This window comes from Octodon degus, unplaced genomic scaffold, assembly GCF_000260255.1.
Source record: "Octodon degus isolate 3935 unplaced genomic scaffold, OctDeg1.0 scaffold00201, whole genome shotgun sequence".
NCBI lineage: Eukaryota > Metazoa > Chordata > Mammalia > Rodentia > Octodontidae > Octodon > Octodon degus.
The window spans coordinates 4,625,452-4,639,224 of NW_004524777.1; the positions used below are offsets into that span (position 1 = coordinate 4,625,452).

At 36.9% G+C, this 13,773-nt stretch overlaps 1 protein-coding gene and 1 pseudogene across 5 annotated transcripts in view; one reads left to right on the forward strand and one right to left on the reverse strand.

Annotated features, from left to right (window-relative positions):
* Window positions 1-13,773, forward strand: part of Eda (ectodysplasin A) — a 465,104-nt gene that overhangs the window by 387,611 nt on the left and 63,720 nt on the right. The window lies entirely within an intron of this gene.
* The window catches only part of LOC105743990, an 18,129-nt pseudogene continuing 17,251 nt past the window's right edge, over window positions 12,896-13,773 (reverse strand).

Sequence of the window (13,773 nt, forward strand, 5' to 3'; positions counted from 1 at the left end):
ATAATATATTCAATGTCCCAGTGGGCTCCTTGTTCCACTCAGTGGTACTGTCCCATACCACTCAGTGGGACAGTCTTGTGCAAGTACCACTAGTTGTTTAAGCCAGCTGGAACAGAACACATGCAAATCAGAGCTGCCAGTTATCAAGACATACATACAAGTTTCAGCCCCATCATGAAAGTGTTAAGCTTTATTAATCTTTAGATAGTTAACTCTATGTGTCTAATGTTGAATTGTTTCCTGTAATTACTAGGGAGGGGATACAGTCATCAAATTTAGTACATATTTGCTGTATGTCCGTATTTAGTTTGTCCTAATGTTTATATGTAGTTACAGATTTCTTGTCTAAGGTACACTATTGGCTGTTATGTCGTGTCACTATCCAGTTTCTCTTAGACAGTATTACTGTTGCAGATTTACTTGATATTGCTAGGGTCACATAGTTGTTGCTGTAAGTTCTCTCAGTATTCCAATACCCTGATTACATTGGTGACATTAGTAATACTGCAATCTATTCACAGAAAACAAGGAGCTAGGTCAATTACACTTCACCTTTTCCTCCCAAATTCACAGAGCTGATCAGATCTTGGGACAAAGACAAAAGACTATAGTGAGCCACACCCTGGGTACATCAGTGAAAAGCAAGCTAACTGAAGAGATCTCCATTCTGGGAACAAAGTTTTTCCAATAAAAGGAATCATAAACCTCAACACAAAGAAACCCAAAAACAATAGAAACACGAGAAGCCACCGCAATAAAGTGCCTCTTAAACTCTCAACATCCCAGAACTAATCCATGAGGCATAAAGTGCAGAAAAAAACAAAAGCCACACAGCCAAATTATTCAAAAGGATAACACCAGGGATTAAAGCACAGATCAATAGGGTGCTGGACAGGCTCATAGAATCTATAACCACTCATATAATGAAGATGATAAAATGATGGGTGAGCTTACAGATAACATTAATAAAATGTTATCTGAGCTTAATAAAATGACATCAAATATAAATGAGCAGTTTGTCAAAGCATTAGAGTCCATGAATAGGTTCAAAGGAGAAATCAAGGAGATTAAAAATTGTATTGAAAATATGGAAAGCAGAAGTGATTATTCATTGCCCAAAATATCAGAATTAGAGGACAGGGATGCTTTTAAAGATTAAATACTCAGAGATACCTTAAAAACAGCAAGAGAAAAAGTAAAATAATTCCCATTACTGCTGGATGACACCAGAAAAAATTAAGACTAATTGGAATTAGTGAAAACTCAGAAGAAAGAATGAAGGCTGTAAAAACTGCAGAAATAATAATAGGAAACTTCCTAAGTAAACATACAAGTAAGTGAGGGATGTAGAACCTCAAATAGCCGTGATCAAAAGAGAACCTCTCTGCATCACATCATAGTTAAAACCTAAAAAGTCCAACACAAGGACAGAATCTTAAAGGTATTAGCAAAAAGCAGTTACTTATAAAACTAAATCTATTAGAATTACAGCAGACTTCTCAGTACAAACCTTAAAGACCAGGAGAACTAAAAGTAAAATGTTTCCAACCTTAACAGGTAATAAATTTCAACCAAGATTTATAGTCTTCAGTATTGTCTTTAAAGATTAATGGAGAAGATATTTCCATGACTAGACCACCTTAAGAAATTCGTGACCATCAGACCAGCACTCCCCACGATTTTCAAAGATATCCTAGAAAGTGACAATGAAGCCAACAGTGTGAAAAAGTGCAACAGAATGAATACACAAGACAGGTTTGCAGTAAAGCAGAAAGGGGAAAGAATGAAATCATCAGTAGGAAAATACTGCAGTTACAGGAACAAGTCAGTCGTAATAACTCTCAGTGTGAATGTTCTCAATTCCCCAGTCAAATGACACGGATTGATTGAATGCATCAAAACCAAAATCCAGTGATACACAATATTATACAAGAAATTTTTAATCCAAAGTGAAATGCACAGATTAAAAATCAAAGAATGGGAAACAATATCCCATGCAATGAGAACAAAGAGAAAACCAGTAGTAGCTACCCTAATTTCAGAAAAAGTAGGTCACTACACTAATGGAACCATTCAACAAGAGGAAATAACAATTATAGCATATCCACAAAACACTGCACACCCCACTTCATAAACACAACTGGATGCAAAAGGTCAGATAAAAATGGACACAATCTGAGGGGGGGAAGCTCAATACCCCAATATCAGCAAATATCTTTTGCAAATACATCAACTAGACAAAAAGATACCAATGGAATATCAAAGTTGAAGCAAACCTTCAAACAAATGAACCTAGTAGATATCTACAGACTGTTCCACCTAACAGCAGAATGCACATTCTTGTCAGGAGCACATGAGCCTTTCTCCAAAATAAGCTACATGCTAGTCCTTAAAGCAAGCTTAAGTGAATGCAAAATAATCAAAATTATTCCATGCATATTATCAGATCATAGTTCAATGAAACCGGAAATCAGTGACAAAAGAAACCACAGGAATTATGTAAATACATGGAAATTAAATAATAACCCTCTTGAATAATCAGTGGGTCACAGAAGAAATCAAGGAATAAATTAGATAGTTCCTAGAATCAAATAATAATGCCAGTAAAACATTCCAGACCCTGCGGGATGCAATGAAAGCAGTCTGAAAGGAAAATTTATAGCTGTGAATGCCCATATCAAAAAAGAATGAAGGCAAATAAATCTAATTATTTTATGTTCTTGTTCTAGAAAAACAAGAACAATCTAAATGCAAAGCTAGTACAAAGAAGGAAATTATGAACGTAAGAGCAGAAATTAATGAAACTGAGACTAAAAGGACAACATGATCAATGAAACACAAGACTGGGTCTTTGAAAAAATAAACAAAATAGACAAGCCCTTAACTATATTGATAAAAAAAGAGGGGAAAAAATAAAACCAGTACAATTAGAAATGAAAAAGGTGAAAATACAAAACATTATGAGTAACTCGTTGGTGAACCTGTACAACAATAAAATGCAGAATTATAAATAAATGCATGGATACTTATGAACTACTGAAGCTAAACCAAGAAGATATAAAAGTTGTGAATAATCCATTATCAGCCAATAAGATTGAAGAAGTTACTTCAAAATATCCTAACTAAGAAAAGCCCAGGTCCTGATGAATTCACTGCCAAATTCTATAAGATCTAATGTGAACATTCCTCAAATGCTTTAATATAATTGAAAGTGAAGAACACTATTGCTAGAAAGTAGCATTGTTCTGATTCCAAAACGAGAAAAGGATCAGAGAGAGAGAGAGAGACAGACAGACAGACAGAGACAGACAGAAACAGAGAGAGAGAACGCTACAGGCAACTATGAACATAGAGGCAAAAATCCTCAACAAGATCCTGGCAAAGCAAATGTGAAAAAAAAATTATGCAAAGGATACATCATGATCAAGTAGGCTTCATCCTGAGGTATGCAAGAATGGTTCAGCATACGCAAATCAATAAATGTAATGTATCACATCAGAACCAAGAACAAAAATCACATGATTACTTCAGTTGCTACAAAATAAGATTTTGACAAAATCTTATATCCATGACATTAAAAAGAAATCCTCTGAAGAAAATTGGTTCAGTTCAATGAGCGTTTGAGGCTGTTAGGTTGGACAGGTTGCCAAGAGCTTGCTCTGCTGTCTCTGACCTATAGGAGGTAGCACAGGGCAGCGGGCCTTCCTCTTCAAGGCTCCAGTGCCACAAGTTTGACTGGTCTAAGGGCCTATGACTCAGGAAATGTGATAAAAATGAAGAATATACACCTCAGATTCAAAGGCCGCTTTTGCAAAAGCATGCAAAATAAGTGAAGGTAGAGGCAAAACTTTCTGACACTCATAAGCAGGGAAAGTGTTGTAATAGGTGCTGATTAGGAAGAAATTGTCCAGAACACAAGGGCAGAAAGGGAAAAATTCTCAATCCAGTATTAAAGTTAACAGAAATATACTTGATGTACATCACAACTTTGATGGAAGTCAAAACATACAAATCAACCAAGAAGAGAGATTAAAGAATGAGAGGATTGTGTTTGTTGGGAATTTGCCTGTCACATGTAATAAGAAGAAGCTGAAGTCATGAGTATGGACAAATAGAATCTCTACAGCTGTTCTCTGATTCCAGGAGAGGGAAGTGTATTCAAAAACACTGGCAGCAATAAAATATACAATTTATACTGATCAGAAAAAAATTAATGTCTCTGAATGAATGAATGAATTAATTAATTAATTTCAGAATGACAGTGCTGCTACCATACAAAAGCACTGAAAAGAAATGAGTCCCAGGTTGCAGATAGATTTTATGTTTGAGTTAATCTTGCATCTGGGAACTTACCTAGGATCAAAAGATTGATATTTATTGGGAGTCTCCCTTATGAGGTTGAAAACACTGCCATGAAGGAACTTTCTGGATTGCAGCAGTATTTTGGCAGTGAGGCTTGTGAGAGACCCAGTACCAGCAGTCCACAAAGGGTTTGGCTATATGCCGTGCATCTTGCTCCGAAAAGAAATAATGTTGAGTTAATGGGAAGAAAACCCAAGAGTCATGCACTCTGTTAATAAAGAAAATTAAAGCAGCAGCATTCAAATCCATGTTTGAGGTTAGGCATTATGGCACACTCCTGTAATCCCAGCACTAGACAGGTGGAGGCATGATGATTGCTGTGAGTTCAAGTCCAGCCTAGTCTACATAGTGAGTTGAAGGCCAACCTGAACTACACAGTAGGCAGACCAATGCTTAACCATTCAACAGAAAAGTATAAACGTGAAGTATAAAAAGTAAAGCCGTATTAATATCCTGTTATGGACTACTGGACTATATTGGATTATTTTGCTGAATTCATGCACCTACAATATTTGTTTTTTTTAAATTTATTTATTTATTTGACGTGTGTGTGTGTGTGTGTGTGTGTGTGTGTGTGTGGCCAGCTCAGCCCACCAGGGGGCGGGGCTGGCTGGCATGTGGTGCTGGGGGATTGAACCGCGGTCCCTGTGCTTTGCTAAGCTTGTTCTAAGTAGGTGCTTTAGACCACTGAGCCATCTCACCAGCCCTACCTACAATATTTGAATGGCAATGGAATACCCATCTCTGACAAAACTAAACCAAAAAAGGGGGATATAAATGAAGGACCATTTTGTAGTGAAAAAAAAAATATATATATATATATACAAATTAGGATAGCTATGCAGCTATTTTCTCTTAGTTCAATGAGCAAGATTTATATTAATAGTGTTTAGACAAGATATCATGTCTGTATCTTGTACTATAAATAACTATATGAAGACAACAATATGTAATGTATTAATTATTGTAACTATCCTACAAACCTGTTTTGAAACTGTCTCATTGCTATTTCTTTCTCAACAAAATTAATCAAACAAACAAAAAAAAACAGCTTTGAGAAATGTCAGTATACCTGAGCTAAGATTTAATTTTTGCTCCAAAGATGCAAGATACTAAGTGTACTTATTGGAGAAAAAGTTTTGCTTGTTAAGAAGAAGAAAGGACAAGAGGGAGTAGATGAATTAAGAAACTGAGAAAGCAGAGGTAACCAGCAGAAGCTGCCTGCCAGTTTGAGTGTGGTAAACTCAAGTACGGAGTGTCACATTTTTTTTCCTAGATGGCTTTTGTGGAATGCAGAGTCTTTTATGATCATTTCCACATTGCAGTCCCTTTGAAGCATTTGTTTTTCAATGTAGGCTGGTTAGTTACTATGGGTTGTGTGTTACTGCTGATGGCATAAGAGGTAATTTTATTGGGCCTGGGTCAACATTTAGAATTTTAATGATTAGCATTTGACTCTGTTAGAGATAGATGATTAGTGCTTCAGGTGCCTATATCAATATATTTTTGCTGGAGATGAGACTAAGTGAAAAGGTAATTTAAATAAAAACAAATAATAAGTCTTATTACTGATTGTACATAGGCCAAATAGCCTTATTAACATTAATGTGAGGATATTGAAATATGATAATTAGGTCACAAAGTATAAATAGAGTTCAACAAAGAGAATATCGTTGCATTCTTTGGGGGTAGTAAGCTGCTACCTCTTTTACTGGCCTCACCAACCTGTGTCTGAATCCAGGTGAGAAAACTGGGGTAGGGAAGTAACCCAGGATGGCTGGTCTTAGGCAGAGTTTGCAGTGCACATTGATTTTATCACAGATGCATGGGGGGAGGGAAGGGGGTGGGGTGAGTTATAACTGATTGCTTTGGAAATCTTCCCTTTTGGGAACAGCATGCAGAAAATTTAAAAGTGGGGAATTTCAATTCTACAGTGACAAATGTGAATTAAAATTTAAGGCCTGTTGTTATGGTTTACATCTAGGTACACCTCCCCCCAGAGCCTCGTGTAGTCATAGGTGGAGTCTTAGGGAGGTGACTGGATAATTACACTCTGCCATGTCACACTACCACACAGTCAGCGAACTATGGACTGAAACCTGTATAGATGATGAGCGAGAAGAAACCTTTCCTCCCTTAAGTTGTGGGTGTTGGATATTGTGTCTCTGCAAAAAGAAAGTAATTAAGACATCTGTGCACACATGCTACATATGCACGTATAAGTCTATATAGCCTACAAATGTTACAAATGTAAATTTAAGTGGGAATATAATACATGAAAAAGTACTCAAGAATTACCAGGTAATAGCTGTTTCTTGTAAAAGCTATGAGGGATGTAAAACATAAAAATATCCAGTCTCTAGATACAGGAAGATGGAACACACTCTGCTCTCTATAGAGCTATACCTTAAAGAAGTACTTGGATTGCCTGGGATGCAACATCTGTGGCTCAATCTGACGGGTGGTTGACAGTCTTAACTGGGGCTCTCCTGTGAATGGGCAGCTTCAAATTTTGTTACTGTATAATTAAAGTGTCCAACTTTCTCTAAGCAGTGTATACATATTACTATAATAGTTTGAAACATATTTGAAACAGGGAAAAAGTGGTGTGTATTTTATAGAAATATATCCAGAGATCATTTGGTAACTTTTTGTTACCTCAAACAATTACTGGTATATCTAATTAAATATTTTTTCCCACAAGAATACATTGGTGTGCTCATCAGTGACTGCAATTTAATTTTTACTGATTATAATAAAGATTATCTGTGCTCTTGATTTTAAAAGTCTGATAAAAGCCATTTATTACAGACCAATGGCCAGCATCATATTAAACGAGACTCTGAAAGCTTTCCATCTAAAATCAGGAACAAGGCAAGGGTGTCTGTTATCACTACTCCTATTTAATGTAGTACTGAAAGCATCAGCTAAAACCATCAGGCAAAAGAAAGAAAGAAAGAAAGCTAATCTGTATAGGAAAGGAAGAAGCCATGTTGTCATTATTTTCAGATGACATACTCCTCTACATGGAAGATCCAAAAATTTCCACCCAACAAAAGACCCTTAAAATTCAGAACCAAATTCAGTATTGTAGCAGGATACAAAGTCAACACAAAATAATGTTCCTCTTCAACAATAATAAACTCATGAGAAAGAAATTAGGGAAATCATACCACTCACAGTAGCACTATAAATACAGCACCATAAGTTAACCCAACCAAGGAAGTGGAAGTCCTTTACATTGAAAACTACAGTACACTGAAGAAAGAGATCAAAGAGGACATCATTAAATGAACAGATATCCCCTACTTTGGGATAGGCGGAACCAATACAGTCTAAATGGACACACTTTCAAAACTGATACACAGATTTAATTCAATCCCAATAAAAATAGCAACAGCATTCCTCACAGAATTAGTGAGAAAAATCCTAAGAATTTTTTTGAAACCAAAAGAGACCCAGAATAGCTAAAGCCATCCTTGGCAACTAGAGTAAGGCAGGAAGCATCACAGTCGCAGACTTCTAGTTTTATTACAAAGCTACATTGATTAAAGTAGCATGATATTAGCAAAAATCCAGAGACTTGGATCAGTGGAACAGAATAGAGCATGCAGAAGCAACTCCAGGCACATGTAGCTACTTGATTTTAAGTGGCCAATAGGTAGGCTGGAGGGAAGATAGCCTCTGTAACAAGTTGTGCTAGGAAAGCTGTGTACCCTTGTACAGAAAACTCAATTTATACCCATATCTATTACCATGTACAAAAATAAAATAAAAAAGATTAAATATCTAAATGTTAAAACTTAAATCATCTGCTGAAAGATAAAATAGGCAGCACTCTTGAACTAATGGGTAAGGATGTTCTGAGCAAAACCCCAACTCTACAAAAAATAACACCAAGAATCAACAAGCAGAATCATCAAATTGAAAAGCTTCTACACAACAATGGAAATAACCAACAGCGTGAAGAGACAACCTACAGCATGGGAAAAAATTGCCAGTTAGGTCTTACACAGAGGACTAATATCTAGAATATATAAAGAACAAAAAATAGATCGCCCTAATAAAAGACCCAATCCTAAGTGGGCAAGTAAAATTAAGGGATACTAGTCATGCATGAAAAAAAAAGTTCTTCGTTTCTGACCTTTTAAGAACTGCAAATTAAAATAACACTGAAATTCCATTCTACTTCACTAAAAATGGCTATTAAAAAGCCTCAATAAACAACAAATAATGGTGATACTGAGGAGAGGGAAGGAACACTTTTGTGTTGTTGGTGGGAATGTAAACTAGTATTACCACTCTAGAAATCAGTATGGGGATGCCTCTATAAACTAAAACTAGACTTTCCATTTGACCCAGGTACACTTCCATTGGGTATCTTTGTGAAAGAGTTAAAGACCTCATATTATAGGGATTCATGCATATCCATGCTTATAGGAGCATAATTTCACAATATCTAAATATAAGAATCATATATGTCCATCAACAGATGAATGGGTAATGAAAATATGACATTCATATACCATGGAGTAGTACTTTGCAGTAAAGAAGGATAAACCTGAGTTATTTTTAGGAAAATGGATACACTTTGAGACATAATATTAATAAATCAGATATACAAGCTTAAAGATCACATGGTTTCTCTTATGTAGAAATGGAAAGTATGAATACAAAGTAAAATGCAAGATAGATAATAGGAAATGTGGCAATCTCATTTAGAAGGGAAGAGGACCAAGAGATAGAGGGAGAGGGAAAAAAGGGAGAAGAAGTGTATGAATAAAGCATCAAGGTGTTATGTGCAATTACCAACACCCTATTACAAATGTAGTCATTATGTACTGCAAACATGTAATAAATAAGGCCTGCCATGCCAGCCCCGCACCCAGGGTGTGCTGAGACAGCAGTTGAGACTGGGCGTGGTGGCACGCACCTGTAATCCCAGCTCTTGGGAGACTGTAAACAGGTGAATCACTATGAGTCTCATCTAGTAGTGAGACCCTGAATACCCTGTAGACCCTTCCCTAAAAATACAGAAAAAATAAATCAATAAATACATAAATAAAAAAGAAATTCTTGAGCTTTTAATGCATTTGGAGTTCCAATGTGCAAATGGCAATTCATTTTTTTTCTAGTTTGAGAATATTCCTACAAGGTGCTTTGGCCTTTTTCAATATAGTGTAAAAGACCAGCTTTCATGCAGAGATGTATTTTATTTGAAAAATAATATTAACTTTATTTTAAAATTAAAGCAATATTTCCTTATAATAGCTGTTATGGTTTGTGTCTAGATGTCCCCCCAGAGCCTCATGCAGTCATGGGGTGGGCTTCTAGAGTTTGTGATAGATTCATGGTGTAATCCTGGGATTATGGATGTGAGTGCTATACCAGCCCTGGGGTTCATAGCCTGCTTACAATATAAGGGAAGGAAAGAGCCTTGTTCTTTCCCTCCTCCCCTTTTACTCTTGCTGCTTTTGCTATATTCTGCATGCTGTTATGAACTGCTTCTCTCTGCTGTGTACCACTCTGCCTTGGAGCCAGCCCACTATGGAAAGAAAACTCCACACAAACTGTGAGCTAATGAAACCTTTCCTTCCTTAATTTTGGGTGTTGAGTATTATGTCTCAGCAATGAGAGGACTAACCAAGACCATAAACATAATGATAAAAATATTATGTATGATGTACCCACAAAAAACCTCCAAGTTACCTACATAATACCCTCCTCACTCATTATGAGAAATTTTTTTTAAGAATAGGAAAAATTTACTGAGAAAGAGAGCTTCTGTCTAAGACAGATACAACTTCATGGTATCTCAAAGTTGGTTGCCCTGTGAAAATGTTTATAAAGCTTATTTTATTATTTTCAACCTTTACATTGCCTAAAAAATGCATATATTTATGGGCTATAATATTTATATACAGTATAAAAGATTAAATCAAGTTAACATGTCTGTATCTCACCAACTTTTCATATTTTTGTGGTAGGGATTTTAATCTCTTAGTGATTTTCAAATTTCTAGTATGTTCTGTGTGTGGGTGTGTGCGTGCAGGGTCTCACTACGCAGCTCTGACTCAGTGATCTTCCCGTTTTCAGCCTCCCTAGTACTGAGATTACAGGTGTGTGTCACCACACCCAGACTCTATCGCTGGCTCAGTGCGCCCAGGGACGATGCGGCAGGCAGTGCCAGGGATCAAACCCTGGATCCTGCACCTGCCTAAGCAAGTGCTTAATCCATTGAGCTATCTCGCCAGCCCTTTAGCATATTCTTTTTTTTTTTTTCCAGTAATAGGCATTGAACTCATGACCTTGAACTTGCTAGCAGGTGCTTATGCTGCTGAGCTATCTCCCCAGCCCTCCTCTAGTATATTCTTACATGCGATTACTATATAATATTATAATAGAGTAGATCGCTAAAACATCCTTATATTCCAAATAAACCTTGTGCTCTTTGATCAATAATTTTTTATTTTTATTATTATAAAGAGAAAAAAAAGTTTCAGAATAGCTGAAAGAGGAAATAAGATCCAAAATGTACAACAGATATTGTTAATTGGGAATACTTCATTTTTCTCCATTCCTTTCCTCTACCCAACCTCCAGCCTTTTGTAGCCACCTCTGTTCTATTTTTGTGAGTTCTGGTTTTGGAGATTCTATAATATTTGTCTTTGTGTGCCTAGCTTATGTCAATTAGTATAATATATAATTCTGTCTATGTTGTCTCTAATGACAGAATTTCCTCCATTTTTCAAATGGCACAATATTCCCTTGGGTATATACACCACATTTTCTTTATTCCATATATCTTTCAGGTTGCCTTCAAATCTTAGCTATTACCAGTAATGGCAAAACAAATGTAGGAGTGCACACTTGTCTTTATATAATAGATATTTCAGTTCCTTTGGCTATATAAGCAGAGGTAGGGTTCCTAGTTCATAAGGTAATTCTATGTTTAGTACTTCAACAAACTTCACATTATTTTCCAAAATACTTGTGCTGGTTTACATATTCTCCCACAGTCTACAAGGGTTCCCCTTTGTCCTATATCCTTGCTAATACTAATTGCTTGTTTTTATAATAGCGATTCTCACAGGTGTGAACTAATACCTCATTGTGGTTTTAATTTGCATTTCCCTGATAATTAGTGATGTTGAACATGTTTTGCTATTTCTATTGGCCAGTTTTTTTATCTTCTTTTGAGAAATACCTTGTCATATCTTTTTCAAATTTTTAAGTTGTTTATTTATTTTGTTGCTACTGAGTTGAGTTTTTTTTATATATTTTGGTATTAGCCTCTTATGAGATGCGTGGTTTAAATATTTTCTGTCAATATGTGGTTTCTCTCTTGATTCTTGTTTTATACCTGTGTGGAAGCTTTTTAGTTTGATGCCATTTTTGCTTGTCTATTTTTGCATTTATTGTCTGTGATCTTGGATTCTTATACAAGAAATTGTTTTCCAGGAAGTATTTTTTTTTAGATATACTTTACATACCACACAGTTTCCTCATTTGATGTATAAAATTCAGTGTTTATTTAGTATAATCGCAGAGCTATACAACCATCCCCATAATGAATTCTAGAACCTTTTTGTTATCTTGAAAGCAAACCTTTTTCCTATAATCTCCAACTTCCTCTCCCTACCATACCCTATGAAACCACGAGTCTACTTTTTTTTTGGGGGGGGGCATTAGCGGGAGGGACAGGGAAGGAGGTGAGGTGGGGTTACTTATTTTTCATCACTGATTTCATCAGCATGTGTCTAAAACTCAAACCTGTAACAAATAATTTAAACAAAAGTAGCATTTTCTTCATCTGGATGGCGAAATGCACATTCACACACTTTACATATACATAAATATATACCTATATGTTTCCATTACAAAGCTTTAAAGTTGTATTACCAGCACTAAAGCCTCTTCTTCCATGGCAATGCCTAATGCTGACAGGGAACGTCTAAAGTACTTGAGACATTTTCAGAGAACTGGAGTTTTTTCTTGGCCTTTTTCCTGCCAGACTTCTATGAATGGTCATTTTAAAAAAATTAGGGGCCAGCCAAATATCTCAGTGGATTAAAGCACCTGTAGGCAGGCATAGGGGCTGGGCCTTCCATCCCTGGGCCTGCTTTGCCAGTCCCACCCCCAGGGCATGCTGAGACTGGGCATGGTGGCAACTGGGCATGGTGGCGCAAGCCTGTAATCCCAGCTCTTGGAAGGCTGCAAACAGGCAGATCACTACGAGTCGAATATAGTAGTGACACCCTGAACACCCTGTAGACCCTTCCCTGAAATACAAAAAAGAAAAAAAGAAAGAAAGAAAAGAAAATGTACACCTACATTGGTGATAGACATTTAAAACATACTAACAAAATGGCCGGCTTAAATTCAGCAAAAGAAAGAAAAGGAAACAGCTCACAATAAAATCTTAAACCCTTAGAATGTGGAGTTAACCTTTGTGTTCTCTCTCAGCTGTATAATGTTGCATCACTATTAAATCAGAAGTGGTATGTCATCCAAGATATTTGCAAATAATATGTCACATTTGCCAGCTGCTGTCTTTAAATGTAATGTGTGCTAGTCTGAGTTCTAATTCAAAAGCATCTGGGCGATCCTGAGCATTTGCAGCCAGCATCTCCTCAATCAGGTGTTTCATTTGCCCATTCATAGACTTTTCTTCACAGGAATGAGACATTCCATTTTGGGATTTTCCCAAAGTACCTCCCAAACAGGCACAATCTCAGTTCCTTATTTTACCTAACTCCCCAAGAGTTCCTTCTTTGTCTCTGTGTCTGTAAATGTGATCGTTTCCAGCATGGCCCATGGGATGATCCCCACAGCCAAGATGTCTACTTTCACTGTATAGTGTCCTTCCCACATTTCAGAAGCTGTGTAGAAATTGGTCCCACAAGCAGTAGAAAGGAAGCACTTGTTTACACTGACAGGTTCTTCTGGACCAACTTTAGTTAGATCAAAATCAGCCACTTGCAAGGTGGATTCCAAATCACTTGTATCCAATCTACTTTGAGAAATCAGGATGGTATCAGGCTTCAGATATCGGAGGATGATCTGGCTTTCATGCAAGAAAGCCAGGGCACTGAGGAGCCGAAGCATGAAGCTGGTGTTAGCTTTATGACTGGGCTTTCTGGACAGCAGATACTCATACATATCTCCTCCATCACAAAAATGTATCACAAGCCCCAAATAATAGGCACTTCTGAGATCAAAGGCAATTTCTCCTTTTAAAGAAGTCTCTACAAGCATCTTCAAGGTTGAAGTTTCTCAGTTTAGCCGCTGATGCTTCTCCCTCTCACCAGCTCTGCAGGCAGGCCCTGGCCCCCAGCTAGAGGCCAGAGCAACCCTGTGGAGCACACAGACACACCTCCTCATGCCGTGGCATGACCCCCCTCCCGCCCC